Source organism: Pleurodeles waltl, chromosome 12, assembly GCF_031143425.1.
Source record: "Pleurodeles waltl isolate 20211129_DDA chromosome 12, aPleWal1.hap1.20221129, whole genome shotgun sequence".
Lineage (NCBI taxonomy): Eukaryota > Metazoa > Chordata > Amphibia > Caudata > Salamandridae > Pleurodeles > Pleurodeles waltl.
In genome coordinates, this window is record NC_090451.1 from 56,909,641 (window position 1) to 56,929,609 (window position 19,969).

General features: G+C 45.8%; 1 protein-coding gene across 1 annotated transcript in view; it reads left to right on the top strand.

Moving 5' to 3' along the window:
* Nucleotides 1–19,969, top strand: part of UPF1 (UPF1 RNA helicase and ATPase) — a 493,404-nt gene that overhangs the window by 145,050 nt on the left and 328,385 nt on the right. The gene's annotated exons all lie outside the window — the stretch shown is intronic.

Sequence of the window (19,969 nt, forward strand, 5' to 3'; positions counted from 1 at the left end):
GGCCCTTACAACAGTGCCTAGCATCACAATGGTCTCTGGCACAGGGTCAACTTCTAGATCTAGTGTTGATAAACCGCCAAACATACACCTCGCTTCAATGGTGGAACAATATAAATTTAAACCAAGGGCGGCCTTTCCAAGACCCAGTGCCTCAACACGTAATAACGACAGATGCCTCCATGATAGGGTGGGGAGCACACCTCAATCAACACAGAATCCAAGGACAATGGGACACTCAGCAGAGACAGTTTTACATAAATCACTTAGAACTACTGGCAGTATTTCTAGCGTTGAAGGCATTTCAACCCATAATAAGACACAAACACATTCTTGTCAAAACAGACAACATGACAACAATGTATTATCTGAACAAACAGGGAGGAACACACTCGACACAGTTGTGTCTCTTGGCACAGAGAATATGGCATTGGGCGATTCACAACCACATTCGTCTAATAGCACAGTTTATTCCAGGGATTCAGAATCAGTTAGCAGACAATCTCTCTCTGGATCACCAACAAATCCACGAATGGGAGATTCACCCCCAAATACTAAACACTTACTTCCAAAGATGGGGAACACCACAAATAGACCTATTTGCAACAAAAGAAAACGCAAAATGCCAAAACTTCGCATCCAGGTACCCACAAGATCAATCTCAGGGCAATGCGTTATGGATGAGCTGGTCAGGGATATTTGCATACGCTTTTCCCCCCTCTCCCACTCCTTCTGTATCTAGTAAACAAATTGAGTCAAAACAAACTCAAACTCATACTAATAGCACCAACCTGGGCAAGACAACCTTGGTACACAACACTACTAGACCTCTCAGTAGTGCCTCCATATCAAGCTTCCAAACAGACCAGATCTGTTAACTCAACACAAACAACAGATCAGGCATCCAAATCCAGCATCACTGAATCTAACAATTTGGCTCCTGAAGTCTTAGAATTCGGACATCTAGACCTTACACAGGAATGTATGGGGGTCATAAAACAAGCAAGGAAACCAATCAAGACATTGCTATGCAAATAAGTGGAAAAGATTTGTTTATTATTGCCATAATAATCAAATTCAACCATTACACGCATCTGCTAAAGACATCGTAAGCTACTTACTGCATTTACAAAAGTCAAAGCTAGCTTTTTCATCCATTAAAATACATCTTACCGCAATTTCAGCTTATCTGCAAATTTCGCACTCAACCTCATTATTTAGGATCCCAGTCATAAAAGCATTTATGGAGGGCCTAAAGAGAATTATTCCACCAAGAACGCCACCAGTTCCTTCGTGGAACCTTAACATTGTCTTAACACGGCTCATGGCCCACCTTTTGAACCCATGCACTCATGTGAGATACAATATTTAACATGGAAAGTAGCGTTTCTCATTGCCATCACATCTCGAAGACGAGTAAGTGAAATACAGGCATTTACCATACAAGAACCCTTTATTCAGATACACAAGCATAAAGTAGTTTTACGAACTAACCCAAAATTCTTACCAAAAGTCATATCACCGTTTCACTTAAATCAAATAGTAGAACTACCAGTGTTTTTTCCAGAACCAGATTCTGTAGCTGAAAGAGCACTACATACATTAGACATCAAAAGATCTTTAATGTACTACATTGATAGAACAAAACAAATAAGAAAAACAAAACAACTGTTCATTGCTTTTCAAAAACCTCATACAGGGAATCCAATATCCAAACAAGGCATTGCCAGATGGATAGTTAAATGTATTCAAACGTGTTATCTCAAAGCAAAAAGAGAACTGCCTATAACACCAAAGGCACATTCAACTAGGAAGAAAGGTGCTACTATGGCCTTTCTAGGGAACATTCCAATGACTGAAATATGTAAGGCAGCCACATGGTCTACGCCTCATACATTCACCAAACATTACTGCGTGGATGTGTTAACAACACAACAAGCCACAGTAGGACAAGCAGTACTACGAACTTTATTTCAAACAACTTCAACTCCTACAGGCTGAGCCACCGCTTTTGGGGAGATAACTGCTTACTAGTCTAAGCAAAGCATGTGTATCTGCAGCTACACATGCCATTGAATTGAAAATGTCACTTACCCAGTGTACATCTCTTCGTGGCATGAGACACGGGGCAAGGACACAGGGAAAATAAGAACACTTCCCCCAATTAAAATGAAACGGAAACTCGCTTTCCAAGAGACAGAAAAACAGCCAAAAGCAAAAGTGGCTAAAGAAAAAACTCCACCACGTTTTTCGCCACAGCCATCGCCACCGAACTCACCACAACTGTCACCAATTGCAACACCCCCAATGATGCAATCACCAACGGATACAGCGATGAGCCAGGATGACCCAGATGCATGGGATCTATATGATGCACCAGTATCTGACAATAGTCCGGATTGCTACCCGGCAAGACCATCACCCCCAGAAGACAGTACTGCTTACATGCAGGTGGTGTCCAGAGCAGCTACTTTTCACAATGTAGCACTGCATGCAGAACCTATAGAGGATGACTTTTTATTTAATACCCTGTCATCAACACATAGCCAATACCAGAGTCTGCCTATGTTACCAGGTATGTTAAAACACGCGAATCAGGTGTTTCAAGACCCCGTCAAAGGCAGAGCCATCACACCTAGGGTGGAGAAGAAATACAAACCTCCCCCTACGGACCCTGCCTACATCACGCAACAACTAACACCTGACTCGGTGGTAGTAGGGGCAGCCCGGAAAAGGGCAAACTCAAAGACTTCTGGGGATGCACCGCCACTCGACAAAGAAAGTCGAAAGTTTGATGCAGCAGGAAAAAGGGTTGCAACAAAGCAGCCAATCAATGGCGTATTGCCAATTCCCAAGCTTTATTGGCAAGATATGACAGGGCTCATTGGGACGAAATGCAGCATTTCATTGAACATCTTCCCAAAGAGTTTCAAAAGCGTGCACAACAGGTGGTGGAAGAAGGCCAAAGTATCTCCAACAACCAGATACGATCCGCTATGGACGCAGCGGGCACAGCCGCCAGAACAGTGAACACGGCAGTCACTATGCGGAGACACGCATGGCTACGCACCTCCGGATTTAAGCCAGAGATCCAGCAGGCTGTGCTTAATATGCCTTTTAATGGACAACAGTTGTTTGGGCCGTAGGTGGATACAGCTATAGAAAAGCTAAAGAAAGACACGGCCAAAGCCATGGGCGCGCTTTACTCCCCACAGAGCAGAGGCACCTTTAGAAAGCCACACTTTAGAGGGGGGTTTCGAGTCCAAAGCACTGAACCTTCAACCTCACAAGCCAGACCCACATACCAGGGCCAATACCAAAGAGGAGGTTTTCGGGGTCAATATAGGGGTGGACAGTTACCTAAAACAAGAGGGAGATTCCAAAGCCCAAAAACCCCACAAACTAAACAGTGACTCCAGCGTCACAAATCCCCAACACATAACACCAGTGGGGGGGAGACTCACAGATTACCAAAATTGGAAACCCATAACTATGGACTCATGGGTCCTAGCCATTATCCAACATGGGTATTGCATAGAATTCGTACAATTACCACCAAATGTGCCTCCAAAAGCACACATGTCCAAACAGCACTTGGATCTATTACAACTAGAAGTCCAAGCGTTGTTACAAAAAGATGCAATAGAACTAGTACCCAAACATCAGAAGGGAACAGGTGTTTACTCCCTGTATTTCCTAATACCAAAAAAGGACAAAACACTGAGACCCATCTTAGATCTCAGAACACTAAATCTTTACATCAAATCAAATCACTTTCACATGGTGACACTTCAAGACGTGATTCCCTTGCTCAAACAACAGGACTACATGTCAACATTAGATCTCAAGGATGCTTACTTCCACATACCAATACATCCTTCACACAGGAAATACTTAAGATTTGTAATCCAAGGAGTACATTACCAATTCAAAGTGCTACCGTTCGGGATAACAACAGCACCAAGAGTATTCACGAAATGCCTTGCAGTAGTAGCTGCACATATCAGGAGACAGCACATACATGTATTCCCTTACCTAGACGATTGGTTAATAAAAACCAGCACTCAGCAACAGTGTCTTCAACACACAAAATACGTCCTAGAAACCCTTCAAGTTAGGGTTCTCAATAAACTACCAAAAATCACATTTACAACCGTGTCAAATACAACAATACTTAGGAGCAACAATCAATACACAAAAAGGGATTGCCACTCCAAGTCCACAAAGGGTACAAGCATTCCAAAACTTAATACTAAACATGCACCCAAACCAACACTATCAAGTAAGGTTTGTGATGAAACTTCTAGGCATGATGTCTTCATGCATAGCCATTGTCCCAAACGCAAGACTACACATGCGGCCCTTACAACAGTGCCTAGCAACAGTGGACACAAGCACAGGGTCAACTTCAAGATCTAGTGTTGATAGACCGCCAAACATACTCCTCGCTTCAATGGTGGAATCCTATCAATTTAAACCAAGGGCGGCCATTCCAAGACCCTGCGCCTCAATATGTGATCACAACAGATGCTTCCATGATAGGGTGGGGAGCACACCTCAACCAGCACAGCATACAGGGACAATGGGACGCTCAACAAAGCCAGCTTCATATAAATCATCTAGAACTACTAGCAGTGTTTCTAGCATTGAAAGCATTTCAACCGTTAATAGCACACAAACACATTCTTGTCAAAACAGACAACATGACAACAATGTATTACCTAAAGAAACAGGGAGGGACACACATCACAGCTGTGTCTCTTAGCACAAAAGATTTGGCATTGGGCGATTGTCAATCACATTCGCCTAATAGCACAGTACATCCCAGGAATTCAAAACCAGTTAGCCGACAATCTCAGTCGAGATCACCAACAAATCCACGAATGGGAAATTCATCCCCAGATACTACAAACTTACTTTCAAAACTGGGGAACACCACTAATAGACCTATTCGCATCAAAAGAAAACGCAAAATGCCAAAACTTTGCGTCCAGGTACCCACACCCTCGCTCCAAAGGCAATGCGCTATGGATGAGTTGGTCAGGGATATTTGCTTACGCTTTTCCCCCTCTCCCACTCCTTCCGTATCTAGTAAACAAATTGAGTCAAAACAAACTCAAACTAATACTAATAGCACCAACTTGGGCTCGCCAACCATGGTACACAACACTATTAGATCTGTCAGTAGTACCTCATATAAAACTACCAAACACACCAGATCTGTTAACTCAACACAAACAACAGATCAGACACCCGAATCCAGCATCGCTCAATCTAGCAATCTGGCTCCTGAAGTCTTAGAATTTGGACATTTAGACCTTACACAAGAATGTATGGAGGTCATTAAACAAGCTAGGAAACCTACTACAAGGCATTGGTACGCAAATAAATGGAAAAGATTTGTTTATTACTGCCATAATAATCAAATTCAACCACTACATGCGTCCGCAAAATACATTGTAAGCTATTTATTACACTTACAAAAATCAAAGCTAGCTTTTTCGTCCATTAAGATACATCTCACAGCAATATCTGCCTATCTGCAGATTACACATTCAACATCACTTTTTAGAATCCCAGTCATAAAAGCATTTATGGAGGGTCTAAAGAGAATCATACCCCCAAGTACACCACCAGTTCCCTCATGGAACTTCAATATTGTATTAACACGACTCATGGATCCACCATTTGAACCCATGCATTCTTGTGAGATGCAATACTTAACCTGGAAAGTAGCCTTCCTAATAGCTATCACATCTCTTAGAAGAGTAAGTGAAATACAAGCATTTACCACACAAGAACCCTTTTGTAAGGAAATGCCTCCTTGGCATGGTTGCCCCCTGACTTTTTGCCTTTGCTGATGCTATGTTTACAATTGAAAGTGTGCTGAGGCCTGCTAACCAGGCCCCAGCACCAGTGTTCTTTCCCTAACCTGTACTTTTGTATCCACAATTGGCAGACCCTGGCATCCAGATAAGTCCCTTGTAACTGGTACTTCTAGTACCAAGGGCCCTGATGCCAAGGAAGGTCTCTAAGGGCTGCAGCATGTCTTATGCCACCCTGGAGACCTCTCACTCAGCACAGACACACTGCTTGCCAGCTTGTGTGTGCTAGTGAGGACAAAACGAGTAAGTCGACATGGCACTCCCCTCAGGGTGCCATGCCAGCCTCTCACTGCCTAAGCAGTATAGGTAAGACACCCCTCTAGCAGGCCTTACAGCCCTAAGGCAGGGTGCACTATACCATAGGTGAGGGTACCAGTGCATGAGCATGGTACCCCTACAGTGTCTAAATAAAACCTTAGACATTGTAAGTGCAGGGTAGCCATAAGAGTATATGGTCTGGGAGTCTGTCAAACACGAACTTCACAGCACCATAATGGCTACACTGAAAACTGGGAAGTTTGGTATCAAACTTCTCAGCACAATAAATGCACACTGATGCCAGTGTACATTTTATTGTAAAATACACCACAGAGGGCACCTTAGAGGTGCCCCCTGAAACTTAACCGACTATCTGTGTAGGCTGACTAGTTTTAGCAGCCTGCCACAAACCGAGACATGTTGCTGGCCCCATGGGGAGAGTGCCTTTGTCACTCTGAGGCCAGTAACAAAGCCTGCACTGGGTGGAGATGCTAACACCTCTCCCAGGCAGGAATTGTCACACCTGGCGGTGAGCCTCAAAGGCTCACCTCCTTTGTGCCAACCCAGCAGGACACTCCAGCTAGTGGAGTTGCCCGCCCCCTCCGGCCCGGCCCCCACTTTTGGCGGCAAGGCCGGAGAAAATAATGAGAATAACAAGGAGGAGTCACTGGCCAGTCGGGACAGCCCCTAAGGTGTCCTGAGCTGAGGTGACTCTAACTTTTAGAAATCCTCCATCTTGCAGATGGAGGATTCCCCCAATAGGGTTAGGATTGTGACCCCCTCCCCTTGGGAGGAGGCACAAAGAGGGTGTACCCACCCTCAGGGCTAGTAGCCATTGGCTACTAACCCCCCAGACCTAAACACGCCCTTAAATTTAGTATTTAAGGGCTACCCTGAACCCTAGAAAATTAGATTCCTGCAACAACAAGAAGAAGGACTGCCTAGCTGAAAACCCCTGCAGAGGAAGACCAGAAGACAACAACTGCCTTGGCTCCAGAAACTCACCGGCCTGTCTCCTGCCTTCCAAAGAACTCTGCTCCAGCGACGCCTTCCAAAGGGACCAGCGACCTCTGAATCCTCTGAGGACTGCCCTGCTTCGACGACGACAAGAAACTCCCGAGGACAGCGGACCTGCTCCAAAAAGACTGCAACTTTGTTTCAAGAAGCAGCTTTAAAGAACCCTGCAACTCCCCGCAAGAAGCGTGAGACTTGCAACACTGCACCCGGCGACCCCGACTCGGCTGGTGGAGAACCAACACCTCAGGGAGGACCCCCGGACTACTCTACGACTGTGAGTACCAAAACCTGTCCCCCCTGAGCCCCCACAGCGCCGCCTGCAGAGGGAATCCCGAGGCTTCCCCTGACCGCGACTCTCTGAAACCTAAGTCCCGACGCCTGGAAAAGACCCTGCACCCGCAGCCCCCAGGACCTGAAGGACCGGACTTTCACTGCAGAAGTGACCCCCAGGAGTCCCTCTCCCTTGCCCAAGTGGAGGTTTCCCCGAGGAAGCCCCCCCTTGCCTGCCTGCAGCGCTGAAGAGATCCCTTGATCTCTCATTGACTAACATCGCAAACCCGACGCTTGTTTCTACACTGCACCCGGCCGCCCCCGCGCTGCTGAGGGTGAAATTTCTGTGTGGGCTTGTGTCCCCCCCGGTGCCCTACAAAACCCCCCTGGTCTGCCCTCCGAAGACGCGGGTACTTACCTGCAAGCAGACCGGAACCGGGGCACCCCCTTCTCTCCATTCTAGCCTATGTGTTTTGGGCACCACTTTGAACTCTGCACCTGACCGGCCCTGAGCTGCTGGTGTGGTGACTTTGGGGTTGCTCTGAACCCCCAACGGTGGGCTACCTTGGACCAAGAACTGAACCCTGTAAGTGTCTTACTTACCTGGTAAAACTAACAAATACTTACCTCCCCTAGGAACTGTGAAAATTGCACTAAGTGTCCACTTTTAAAACAGCTATTTGTGAATAACTTGAAAAGTATACATGCAATTTTGATGATTTGAAGTTCCTAAAGTACTTACCTGCAATACCTTTCGAATGAGCTATTACATGTAGAATTTGAACCTGTGGTTCTTAAAATAAACTAAGAAAAGATATTTTTCTATATAAAAACCTATTGGCTGGATTTGTCTCTGAGTGTGTGTACCTCATTTATTGTCTATGTGTATGTACAACAAATGCTTAACACTACTCCTTGGATAAGCCTACTGCTCGACCACACTACCACAAAATAGAGCATTAGTATTATCTCTTTTTACCACTATTTTACCTCTAAGGGGAACCCTTGGACTCTGTGCATGCTATTCCTTACTTTGAAATAGCACATACAGAGCCAACTTCCTACATTGGTGGATCAGCGGTGGGGTACAAGACTTTGCATTTGCTGGACTACTCAGCCAATACCTGATCACACGACAAATTCCAAAATTGTCATTAGAAATTGATTTTTGCAATTTGAAAAGTTTTCTAAATTCTTAAAAGACCTGCTAGGGCCTTGTGTTAGATCCTGTTTAGCATTTCTTTTAGAGTTTAAAAGTTTGGTAAAAGTTTGAATTAGATTCTAGAACCAGTTTTAGTTTCTTAAAAAGTATTCCAACTTTTAGAAGCATAATGTCTAGCACAGATGTGAATGTGGTGGAACTCGACACCACACCTTACCTCCATCTACAGATGAGAGAGCTAAGGTCACTCTGTAAACTAAAGAAAATAGCAATGGGCCCCAAACCTACCAAAGTACAGCTCCAGGAGCTTTTGGCAGAGTTTGAAAAGGCCAACCCCTCTGAGGATGGCAACTCAGAGGATGAAGATAGTGACTTGGAGGGAAATTCCCCCCCTCCAGTCCTACTTAGGGAGAGCAGGGCTTCTCAAGCCCTGACTCCACAAATAATAGTCAGAGATGCTGGTTCCCTCACAGGAGGGACCAACAACTCTGAAATCACTGAGGATAACTCCAGTGAAGAGGACATCCAGTTAGCCAGGATGGCCAAAAGATTGGCTTTGGAAAGACAGATCCTAGCCATAGAGAGGGAAAGACAAGAGATGGGCCTAGGACCCATCAATGGTGGCAGCAACATAAATAGGGTCAGAGATTCTCCTGACATGTTGAAAATCCCCAAAGGGATTGTAACTAAATATGAAGATGGTGATGACATCACCAAATGGTTCACAGCTTTTGAGAGGGCTTGTGTAACCAGAAAAGTGAACAGATCTCACTGGGGTGCTCTCCTTTGGGAAATGTTCACAGGAAAGTGTAGGGATAGACTCCTCACACTCTCTGGACAAGATGCAGAATCTTATGACCTCATGAAGGGTACCCTGATTGAGGGCTTTGGATTCTCCACTGAGGAGTACAGGATTAGGTTCAGGGGGGCTCAAAAATCCTCGAGCCAGACCTGGGTTGACTTTGTTGACTACTCAGTGAAAACACTAGATGGTTGGATTCAAGGCAGTGGTGTAAATAATTATGATGGGCTGTACAATTTATTTGTGAAAGAACACCTGTTAAGTAATTGTTTCAATGACAAACTGCATCAGCATCTGGTAGACCTAGGACCAATTTCTCCCCAAGAATTGGGAAAGAAGGCGGACCATTGGGTCAAGACAAGGGTGTCCAAGACTTCAACAGGGGGTGACCAAAAGAAAGGGGTCACAAAGACTCCCCAGCAGAAGGGTGATGAGACAACCAAAACTAAAAATAGTAAAGAGTCTTCTACAGGCCCCCAAAAACCTGCACAGGAGGGTGGGCCCAGAGCCTCTTCACAAAACAATGGGTACAAGGGTAAAAACTTTGATCCCAAAAAGGCCTGGTGTCATAGCTGTAAACAGCATGGACACCAAACTGGAGACAAGGCCTGTCCCAAGAAAAGTTCCACTCCAAACTCCAATCCAGGTAACACTGGAATGGCTAGTCTCCAAGTGGGATCAACAGTGTGCCCAGAGCAAATCAGGGTCCACACTGAAGCTACTCTAGTCTCTGAGGGTGGGGTGGATTTAGCCACACTAGCTGCCTGGCCGCCTAACATGCAAAAATACAGGCAGCAGCTCTTTATTAATGGGACAAGTGTAGAGGGCCTGAGGGATACAGGTGCCAGTGTCACCATGGTGACAGAGAAACTGGTTTCCCCTGGCCAATACCTGACTGGAAAAACTTATACAGTCACCAATGCTGACAATCAAACTAAAGCACATCCCATGGCAATGGTAACTTTAGAATGGGGAGGGGTCAATGGCCTGAAGCAGGTGGTGGTCTCCTCAAATATCCCAGTGGACTGTCTGCTTGGAAATGACCTGGAGTCCTCAGCATGGGCTGAGGTAGAGCTAAAAACCCATGCAGCAATGCTGGGTATCCCTGAACTGGTGTGTGTGAAAACAAGAGCACAGTGCAAGGCACAGGGTGAAAAAGTAGAGCTGGAGTCTGGAAAAATGGCCCAGCCTACCAAGAGAACAGGAAAGTCAGTTGGGAAACCAACTGCAACACAGCAAAAGAAAGGGAACCTCTCTTCTCAGGAAGAAGTTCTGCCCTCTGAGGGAACTGAGCCTTTGGAGCTTGAACCTTATCAGGTTGAGCTCTTAGGCCCAGGGGGACCCTCAAGGGAGGAGCTGTGTAAGGGACAAGAAACCTGTCCCTCTCTTGAAGGCCTTAGGCAGCAAGCTGCTGAAGAGTCCAAAGGCAAGAAAAATGGAACACATAGGGTCTATTGGGAAGATGGGCTCCTGTACACTGAGGCCAGAGACCCCAAACCTGGTGCCACTAGGAGAGTGGTAGTGCCTCAGCTGTTCAGAGAGTTCATCCTAACATTGGCCCATGACATTCCCCTTGCTGGACATTTGGGACAAACCAAGACGTGGGAGAGGTTAGTCAACCACTTCTACTGGCCCAATATGTCCAACATGGTTAAGGAGTTTTGCCTCTCCTGCCCCACCTGTCAAGCCAGTGGTAAGACAGGTGGACATCCAAAGGCCCCCCTCATTCCACTTCCAGTGGTGGGGGTGCCCTTTGAAAGAGTGGGTGTGGACATAGTTGGTCCACTGGAACCTCCCACAGCCTCAGGAAATATGTATATCCTGGTAGTAGTGGATCATGCTACCAGGTATCCTGAAGCTATTCCCCTTAGGTCGACTACTGCCCCTGCAGTAGCCAAGGCCCTCATTGGTATCTTTACCAGAGTGGGTTTCCCTAAGGAGGTGGTGTCTGACAGAGGTACCAACTTCATGTCAGCATACCTAAAGCACATGTGGAATGAGTGTGGAGTGACTTATAAATTCACTACACCTTACCATCCACAAACTAATGGCTTAGTTGAGAGATTCAACAAGACATTAAAGGGCATGATCATGGGGCTCCCAGAAAAACTCAAAAGGAGATGGGATGTCCTCCTGCCATGTCTGCTTTTCGCTTACAGGGAGGTACCACAGAAGGGAGTAGGGTTCTCACCCTTTGAACTTCTGTTTGGTCATCCTGTAAGGGGACCACTTGCCCTTGTTAAAGAAGGCTGGGAGAGACCTCTCCATGAGCCTAAACAGGACATAGTGGACTATGTACTTGGCCTTCGCTCTAGAATGGCAGAGTACATGGAAAAGGCAACCAAAAACCTTGAGGCCAGCCAACAACTCCAGAAGTTTTGGTATGACCAAAAGGCTGCACTGGTTGAGTTCCAACCAGGGCAGAAAGTCTGGGTTCTGGAGCCTGTGGCTCCCAGGGCACTCCAGGACAAATGGAGTGGCCCTTACCCAGTACTAGAGAGGAAGAGTCAGGTCACCTACTTGGTGGACCTGGGCACAAGCAGGAGCCCCAAAAGGGTGATCCATGTAAACCGCCTTAAGCTCTTCCACGACAGGGCTGATGTCAATCTGTTGATGGTAACAGATGAGGATCAGGAGGCAGAGAGTGAACCTCTCCCTGATCTTCTGTCATCAGACCCAAAAGATGGTACAGTAGATGGAGTGATCTACTCAGACACCCTCTCTGGCCAACAGCAAGCTGATTGTAGGAGAGTCCTACAACAGTTTCCTGAACTCTTCTCCTTAACCCCTGGTCAGACACACCTGTGTACCCATGATGTGGACACAGGAGACAGCATGCCTGTCAAGAACAAAATCTTTAGACAGTCTGACCATGTTAAGGAAAGCATCAAGGTGGAAGTCCACAAGATGCTGGAATTGGGAGTCATTGAGCGCTCTGACAGCCCCTGGGCTAGCCCAGTGGTCTTAGTCCCCAAACCTCACACCACAGATGGAAAGAAAGAGATGAGGTTTTGTGTGGACTACAGAGGGCTCAATTCTGTCACCAAGACAGATGCTCATCCAATTCCAAGAGCTGATGAGCTCATTGATAAATTAGGTGCTGCCAAATTTCTAAGTACCTTTGACTTGACAGCAGGGTACTGGCAAATAAAAATGGCACCTGGAGCAAAAGAAAAGACAGCATTCTCCACACCTGATGGGCATTATCAGTTTACTGTTATGCCCTTTGGTTTAAAGAATGCCCCTGCCACCTTCCAAAGGTTGGTGAATCAAGTCCTTGCTGGCTTGGAGTCCTTTAGCACAGCTTATCTTGATGATATTGCTGTCTTTAGCTCCACCTGGCAGGATCACCTGGTCCACCTGAGGAAGGTTTTGAAGGCTCTGCAATCTGCAGGCCTCTCTATCAAGGCATCCAAATGCCAGATAGGGCAGGGAACTGTGGTTTACTTGGGACACCTTGTAGGTGGAGGCCAAGTTCAGCCACTCCAACCCAAGATCCAGACTATTCTGGACTGGGTAGCTCCAAAAACCCAGACTCAAGTCAGGGCATTCCTTGGCTTGACTGGGTACTACAGGAGGTTTGTGAAGGGGTATGGATCCATTGTGACAGCCCTCACTGAGCTCACCTCCAAGAAAATGCCCAAGAAAGTGAACTGGACTGTGGACTGCCAACAGGCCTTTGACACCCTGAAACAGGCAATGTGCTCAGCACCAGTTCTCAAAGCTCCAGATTATTCTAAGCAGTTCATTGTGCAGACTGATGCCTCTGAACATGGGATAGGGGCAGTTTTGTCCCAAACAAATGATGATGGCCTTGACCAGCCTGTTGCTTTCATTAGCAGGAGGTTACTCCCCAGGGAGCAGCGTTGGAGTGCCATTGAGAGGGAGGCCTTTGCTGTGGTCTGGTCCCTGAAGAAGCTGAGACCATACCTCTTTGGGACTCACTTCCTAGTTCAAACTGACCACAGACCTCTCAAATGGCTGATGCAAATGAAAGGTGAAAATCCTAAACTGTTGAGGTGGTCCATCTCCCTACAGGGAATGGACTTTATAGTGGAACACAGACCTGGGACTGCCCATGCCAATGCAGATGGCCTTTCCAGGTTCTTCCACTTAGAAAATGAAGACTCTCTTGGGAAAGGTTAGTCTCATCCTCTTTCGTTTGGGGGGGGGTTGTGTAAGGAAATGCCTCCTTGGCATGGTTGCCCCCTGACTTTTTGCCTTTGCTGATGCTATGTTTACAATTGAAAGTGTGCTGAGGCCTGCTAACCAGGCCCCAGCACCAGTGTTCTTTCCCTAACCTGTACTTTTGTATCCACAATTGGCAGACCCTGGCATCCAGATAAGTCCCTTGTAACTGGTACTTCTAGTACCAAGGGCCCTGATGCCAAGGAAGGTCTCTAAGGGCTGCAGCATGTCTTATGCCACCCTGGAGACCTCTCACTCAGCACAGACACACTGCTTGCCAGCTTGTGTGTGCTAGTGAGGACAAAACGAGTAAGTCGACATGGCACTCCCCTCAGGGTGCCATGCCAGCCTCTCACTGCCTAAGCAGTATAGGTAAGACACCCCTCTAGCAGGCCTTACAGCCCTAAGGCAGGGTGCACTATACCATAGGTGAGGGTACCAGTGCATGAGCATGGTACCCCTACAGTGTCTAAATAAAACCTTAGACATTGTAAGTGCAGGGTAGCCATAAGAGTATATGGTCTGGGAGTCTGTCAAACACGAACTTCACAGCACCATAATGGCTACACTGAAAACTGGGAAGTTTGGTATCAAACTTCTCAGCACAATAAATGCACACTGATGCCAGTGTACATTTTATTGTAAAATACACCACAGAGGGCACCTTAGAGGTGCCCCCTGAAACTTAACCGACTATCTGTGTAGGCTGACTAGTTTTAGCAGCCTGCCACAAACCGAGACATGTTGCTGGCCCCATGGGGAGAGTGCCTTTGTCACTCTGAGGCCAGTAACAAAGCCTGCACTGGGTGGAGATGCTAACACCTCTCCCAGGCAGGAATTGTCACACCTGGCGGTGAGCCTCAAAGGCTCACCTCCTTTGTGCCAACCCAGCAGGACACTCCAGCTAGTGGAGTTGCCCGCCCCCTCCGGCCCGGCCCCCACTTTTGGCGGCAAGGCCGGAGAAAATAATGAGAATAACAAGGAGGAGTCACTGGCCAGTCGGGACAGCCCCTAAGGTGTCCTGAGCTGAGGTGACTCTAACTTTTAGAAATCCTCCATCTTGCAGATGGAGGATTCCCCCAATAGGGTTAGGATTGTGACCCCCTCCCCTTGGGAGGAGGCACAAAGAGGGTGTACCCACCCTCAGGGCTAGTAGCCATTGGCTACTAACCCCCCAGACCTAAACACGCCCTTAAATTTAGTATTTAAGGGCTACCCTGAACCCTAGAAAATTAGATTCCTGCAACAACAAGAAGAAGGACTGCCTAGCTGAAAACCCCTGCAGAGGAAGACCAGAAGACAACAACTGCCTTGGCTCCAGAAACTCACCGGCCTGTCTCCTGCCTTCCAAAGAACTCTGCTCCAGCGACGCCTTCCAAAGGGACCAGCGACCTCTGAATCCTCTGAGGACTGCCCTGCTTCGACGACGACAAGAAACTCCCGAGGACAGCGGACCTGCTCCAAAAAGACTGCAACTTTGTTTCAAGAAGCAGCTTTAAAGAACCCTGCAACTCCCCGCAAGAAGCGTGAGACTTGCAACACTGCACCCGGCGACCCCGACTCGGCTGGTGGAGAACCAACACCTCAGGGAGGACCCCCGGACTACTCTACGACTGTGAGTACCAAAACCTGTCCCCCCTGAGCCCCCACAGCGCCGCCTGCAGAGGGAATCCCGAGGCTTCCCCTGACCGCGACTCTCTGAAACCTAAGTCCCGACGCCTGGAAAAGACCCTGCACCCGCAGCCCCCAGGACCTGAAGGACCGGACTTTCACTGCAGAAGTGACCCCCAGGAGTCCCTCTCCCTTGCCCAAGTGGAGGTTTCCCCGAGGAAGCCCCCCCTTGCCTGCCTGCAGCGCTGAAGAGATCCCTTGATCTCTCATTGACTAACATCGCAAACCCGACGCTTGTTTCTACACTGCACCCGGCCGCCCCCGCGCTGCTGAGGGTGAAATTTCTGTGTGGGCTTGTGTCCCCCCCGGTGCCCTACAAAACCCCCCTGGTCTGCCCTCCGAAGACGCGGGTACTTACCTGCAAGCAGACCGGAACCGGGGCACCCCCTTCTCTCCATTCTAGCCTATGTGTTTTGGGCACCACTTTGAACTCTGCACCTGACCGGCCCTGAGCTGCTGGTGTGGTGACTTTGGGGTTGCTCTGAACCCCCAACGGTGGGCTACCTTGGACCAAGAACTGAACCCTGTAAGTGTCTTACTTACCTGGTAAAACTAACAAATACTTACCTCCCCTAGGAACTGTGAAAATTGCACTAAGTGTCCACTTTTAAAACAGCTATTTGTGAATAACTTGAAAAGTATACATGCAATTTTGATGATTTGAAGTTCCTAAAGTACTTACCTGCAATACCTTTCGAATGAGCTATTACATGTAGAATTTGAACCTGTGGTTCTTAAAATAAACTAAGAAAAGATATTTTTCTATATAAAAACCTATTGGCTGGATTTGTCTCTGAGTGTGTGTACCTCATTTATTGTCTATGTGTATGTACAACAAATGCTTAACACTACTCCTTGGATAAGCCTACTGCTCGACCACACTACCACAAAATAGAGCATTAGTATTATCTCTTTTTACCACTATTTTACCTCTAAGGGGAACCCTTGGACTCTGTGCATGCTATTCCTTACTTTGAAATAGCACATACAGAGCCAACTTCCTACACCTTTATACAAATACACAAACATAAAGTGGTTCTACGCACCAATCCAAAAATTTTACCAAAAGTTATATCACCGTTCCACCTAAATTAAACCGTGGAACTCCCAGTCTTTTTTCCACAACCAGACTCGGTAGCCGAAAGGGCATTACATACATTAGACATCAAAAGAGCACTAATGTATTACATTGATAGAACAAAACAATTTAGCAAAACAATTGTTTGTAGCCTTTCAAAAACCTCATGCAGGAAATCCAATATCCAAACAAGGCATTGCCAGATGGATAGTTAAGTGTATTCAAACTTGCTATGTTAAAGCAAAAAGAGAACTGCCTATTGCACCGAAGGCACACGCCACTAGAAAGAAAGGTGCCACAATGGCCTTTCTAGGAAATATACCTATGACAGAAATTTGTAAGGCAGCCACATGGTCTACGCCTCATACATTCACAAAACATTACTGTGTGGATGTGTTAACAACACAACAAGCCACAGTAGGACAAGCAGTATTACAAACAGTATTACAAACATTATTTCAAACAACTTCAACTCCTACAGGCTAAACCACCGCTTTTGGGGAGATAACTGCTTACTAGTCTATGCACAGCATGTGTATCTGCAGCTACACATGCCATCGAACGGAAAATGTCACTTACCCAGTGTACATCTGTTCGTGGCATGAGACGCTGCAGATTCACATGTGCCCTCCCGCCTCCCCGGGAGCCTGTAGCCGTTATAAGTTGATCAAAATTATATATTAGATGTTAATAAAACTTGTAAATTTGTAAATATATATCACTTTTAGACACATTATGTACATACATACATACTCCATTGCATGGGCACTATTACTATATACACAGCTCCTACCTCACCCTCTGCGGGAAAAACAATCTAAGATGGAGTTGACGCCCATGCGCAATGGAGCCGAAATGGGAGGAGTCCCTCGGTCTTGTGACTCGAAAAGACTTCTTCGAAGAAAAACAACTTGTAACACTCCGAGCCCAACACTAGATGGCAGGATAATGCACAGCGTGTGAATCTGCAGCGTCTCATGCCACGAACAGATGTACATTGGGTAAGTGACATTTTCTATATATATATATATATATATATATATATATAAATACACACACACACACACACACACACACACACATATTATTTAGCTTCAGTTGGGGGACTGCCCTATAAGTGATCTAGTTCAGTGTTACTATAATATACATTTAGTTTTGCAGCACTGTGTGGTTCCTTTCAGGTGTGATAAGTTGCTGTGGCTGCTGTGATATTGCAAGTGTTAACACTCTTCCTAGATAAGTCTTGGCTGCTCACAGCCAGGGGCGGCTCCTCCATTAGGACAGAGGAGTGTCCTCCCTCCCCCGCCAGCAACGGCAGCTGCAAAACCTTTAAAAGAAAACGATAAACTTATTTTATTATTGTTTTCTTTTAAAGGGGTGGGGCCACAAGGGTAACTAGCAGTGAGGGGGCGTGCACAGCACTTCCCCTTCAGTGGGCATGTATGTTTGGCCAGTCAAACACACATGCGCAGTGTGCTCTCTCCAGCCCAGCCAAACAGTTGCCAGGCTGGAGAGAACCTGCACAAACTTCCAGTCTGCCTGGGAGCACCCTGGCTGGGCACTCAGAGTTAATCCTGACACTGCTGTGAGCAGAGTCAGGATTGGCCGCAGGGCAGTCTGGGAGCCTGTGCCTACCTTTTTTTTTTTTTTTTTTTTTTTTTTTTTTTAATTTAATGTTTATTTTCCCTCCTCCGCTGCTCCCCCTCACATCCTCTCAACCATGCCCCTTCAGCGCCCCATGTGCCGCTCATGCTCACCACAGCTACCACTAGAGAGCCCTGGCTTCCTACTTCCTAGACACTGTCTTCGTTCACTAATAGGGACTGCCTGGCCCTGGTATAATGTGCAAACACCATAGGTGTCCACCACACACTGCGTCAGCTTCCTACAGTTATGTGGTATATGGCTGTTCCAAATGTTTTTATTTCTTTGTACACTGCTGCATAACATTTGTTGCCAAAGGTTCCAGCCTGATGATTGGTAATATTCAAACATGTGAATCTAGAAAAGAGATCAAAAACGGTGTATTTCATGGCAAATATTGTTGTGAAGCAATGTCACATGATTAGTTTTCATTCATATTGACTTTTCATTTTGAAATCTGCATTTATGGACATCTTAATTTAACAAAATCCCCTAGCTCTTCAACTATGTTGGTATAATTTTTGCCTAGTCTTAATTTCTGAGTTGATGAGGGCTTCTGCTTTCCTTCTGAATCTGTTGGTCATGTCGTCTTGTTTTTTAGCACTCTTTTGTATTGAATGTTGGGAGTAAGATGTGGAATGCTGTTTGGGCTCATTGATGTAACTAGGATTATCTTGTGGTCAGTTGTTTGTCAGGGTGCATATTTTGCACTGTGTATTGCATAAACATCTTCTAGTCCCAAGGTAGTTCAAGAGGTCAGTTTTGATTTCTTGCAGGATTATAACCATTGTCGACAATTTGCAAAAAACGAATCTGTTTTCTGTGCACCATTTTGATATACATCAGTCCTAAACATTTTATTTATCAAATGCCAACCTTAAAAAAAACTTATATTGGATACTATGTTACATAGATACAACACATAGCAATAGGTTCTGTGACTTATATTGGTGCTGGGAGACAAAGGCAAACACAGATATATGGAGTTATGTGCATCATTCATCCCAGGGCCTGGGATATTTTGTCAGCTTAATACAGACACACTTGTTTTCTACTGGTTGTATGTCATGTAACAGTGCCGGTCTTTTCCCCTTGACTTTTGTCAGAAATCCATAACATGGTTTGTGTTCTCAGTTCCATTTTCTGTAGTTTTGATCCAAGGTGTTAAGGTCAATTTTAAACTTCAAATTTTTTCACATTTCATTTATTTTTAAGTCTAGCCTGCATGCATACGTGCTGGGGTACACAAGTTTTCAGTCTGCCTTCTAACTATTGGTTTCTCCTTCCCTGCTTCCTTTCACCGGTTACAGCATGTGCCAGTAGGACATCCCACTTCAGCCTGTGACTTTTTTACATTATGAATTATAGCATTACCTGATCTCACGCAAATCCACCTTAAAAGTTGTGAACTTCAGTACCAGAACTGGTGGGGCAGTGCCTTAGCTTGCCACTGCTCTCTTTTCTATTCTTTATCCTTTTTTTTTTTTTTTCTTTTTTTTTGTCCTTTGCATTTAACTAAATTTTCAGGTCTCAGTAATTCAGAGCTAGAAGTAGCAACCCGTGTAGTGCCATTTGTTTGCACTAATAATCACATTCTCCTGTGAAATACATTAAAGCCAAAACAGCTTTTGATACCCGTTTTATGTGCAACCGACTGCTCGTTGGCACTGCATTGTTCAAATAAAATTGTATACAAAAATTTTTGTACTTTTTTTTCAATCTAAAAATGTTATTGCAAGCGTGTTGCCGCAAAAGTTAGGTGGAATTTTTTTGGTTGCATATTCTTGCAATCAAGATTAAAGAATTAAGCACTCCAGTACCTTGTCAAGGTCATGCCCATTGTGTTTTAAAAAAATGTAAATTACATTTTTTTACTGTTTTTATGTTTTGTTATGGTGTTTGAGTAAACCTAGGGACCAAAGACTGACATGTCAGTTTGACCTTGCCCTTTTAAAAAATCTGCTTCTGCATTACAAATGGCTTACTGAATATAGTTG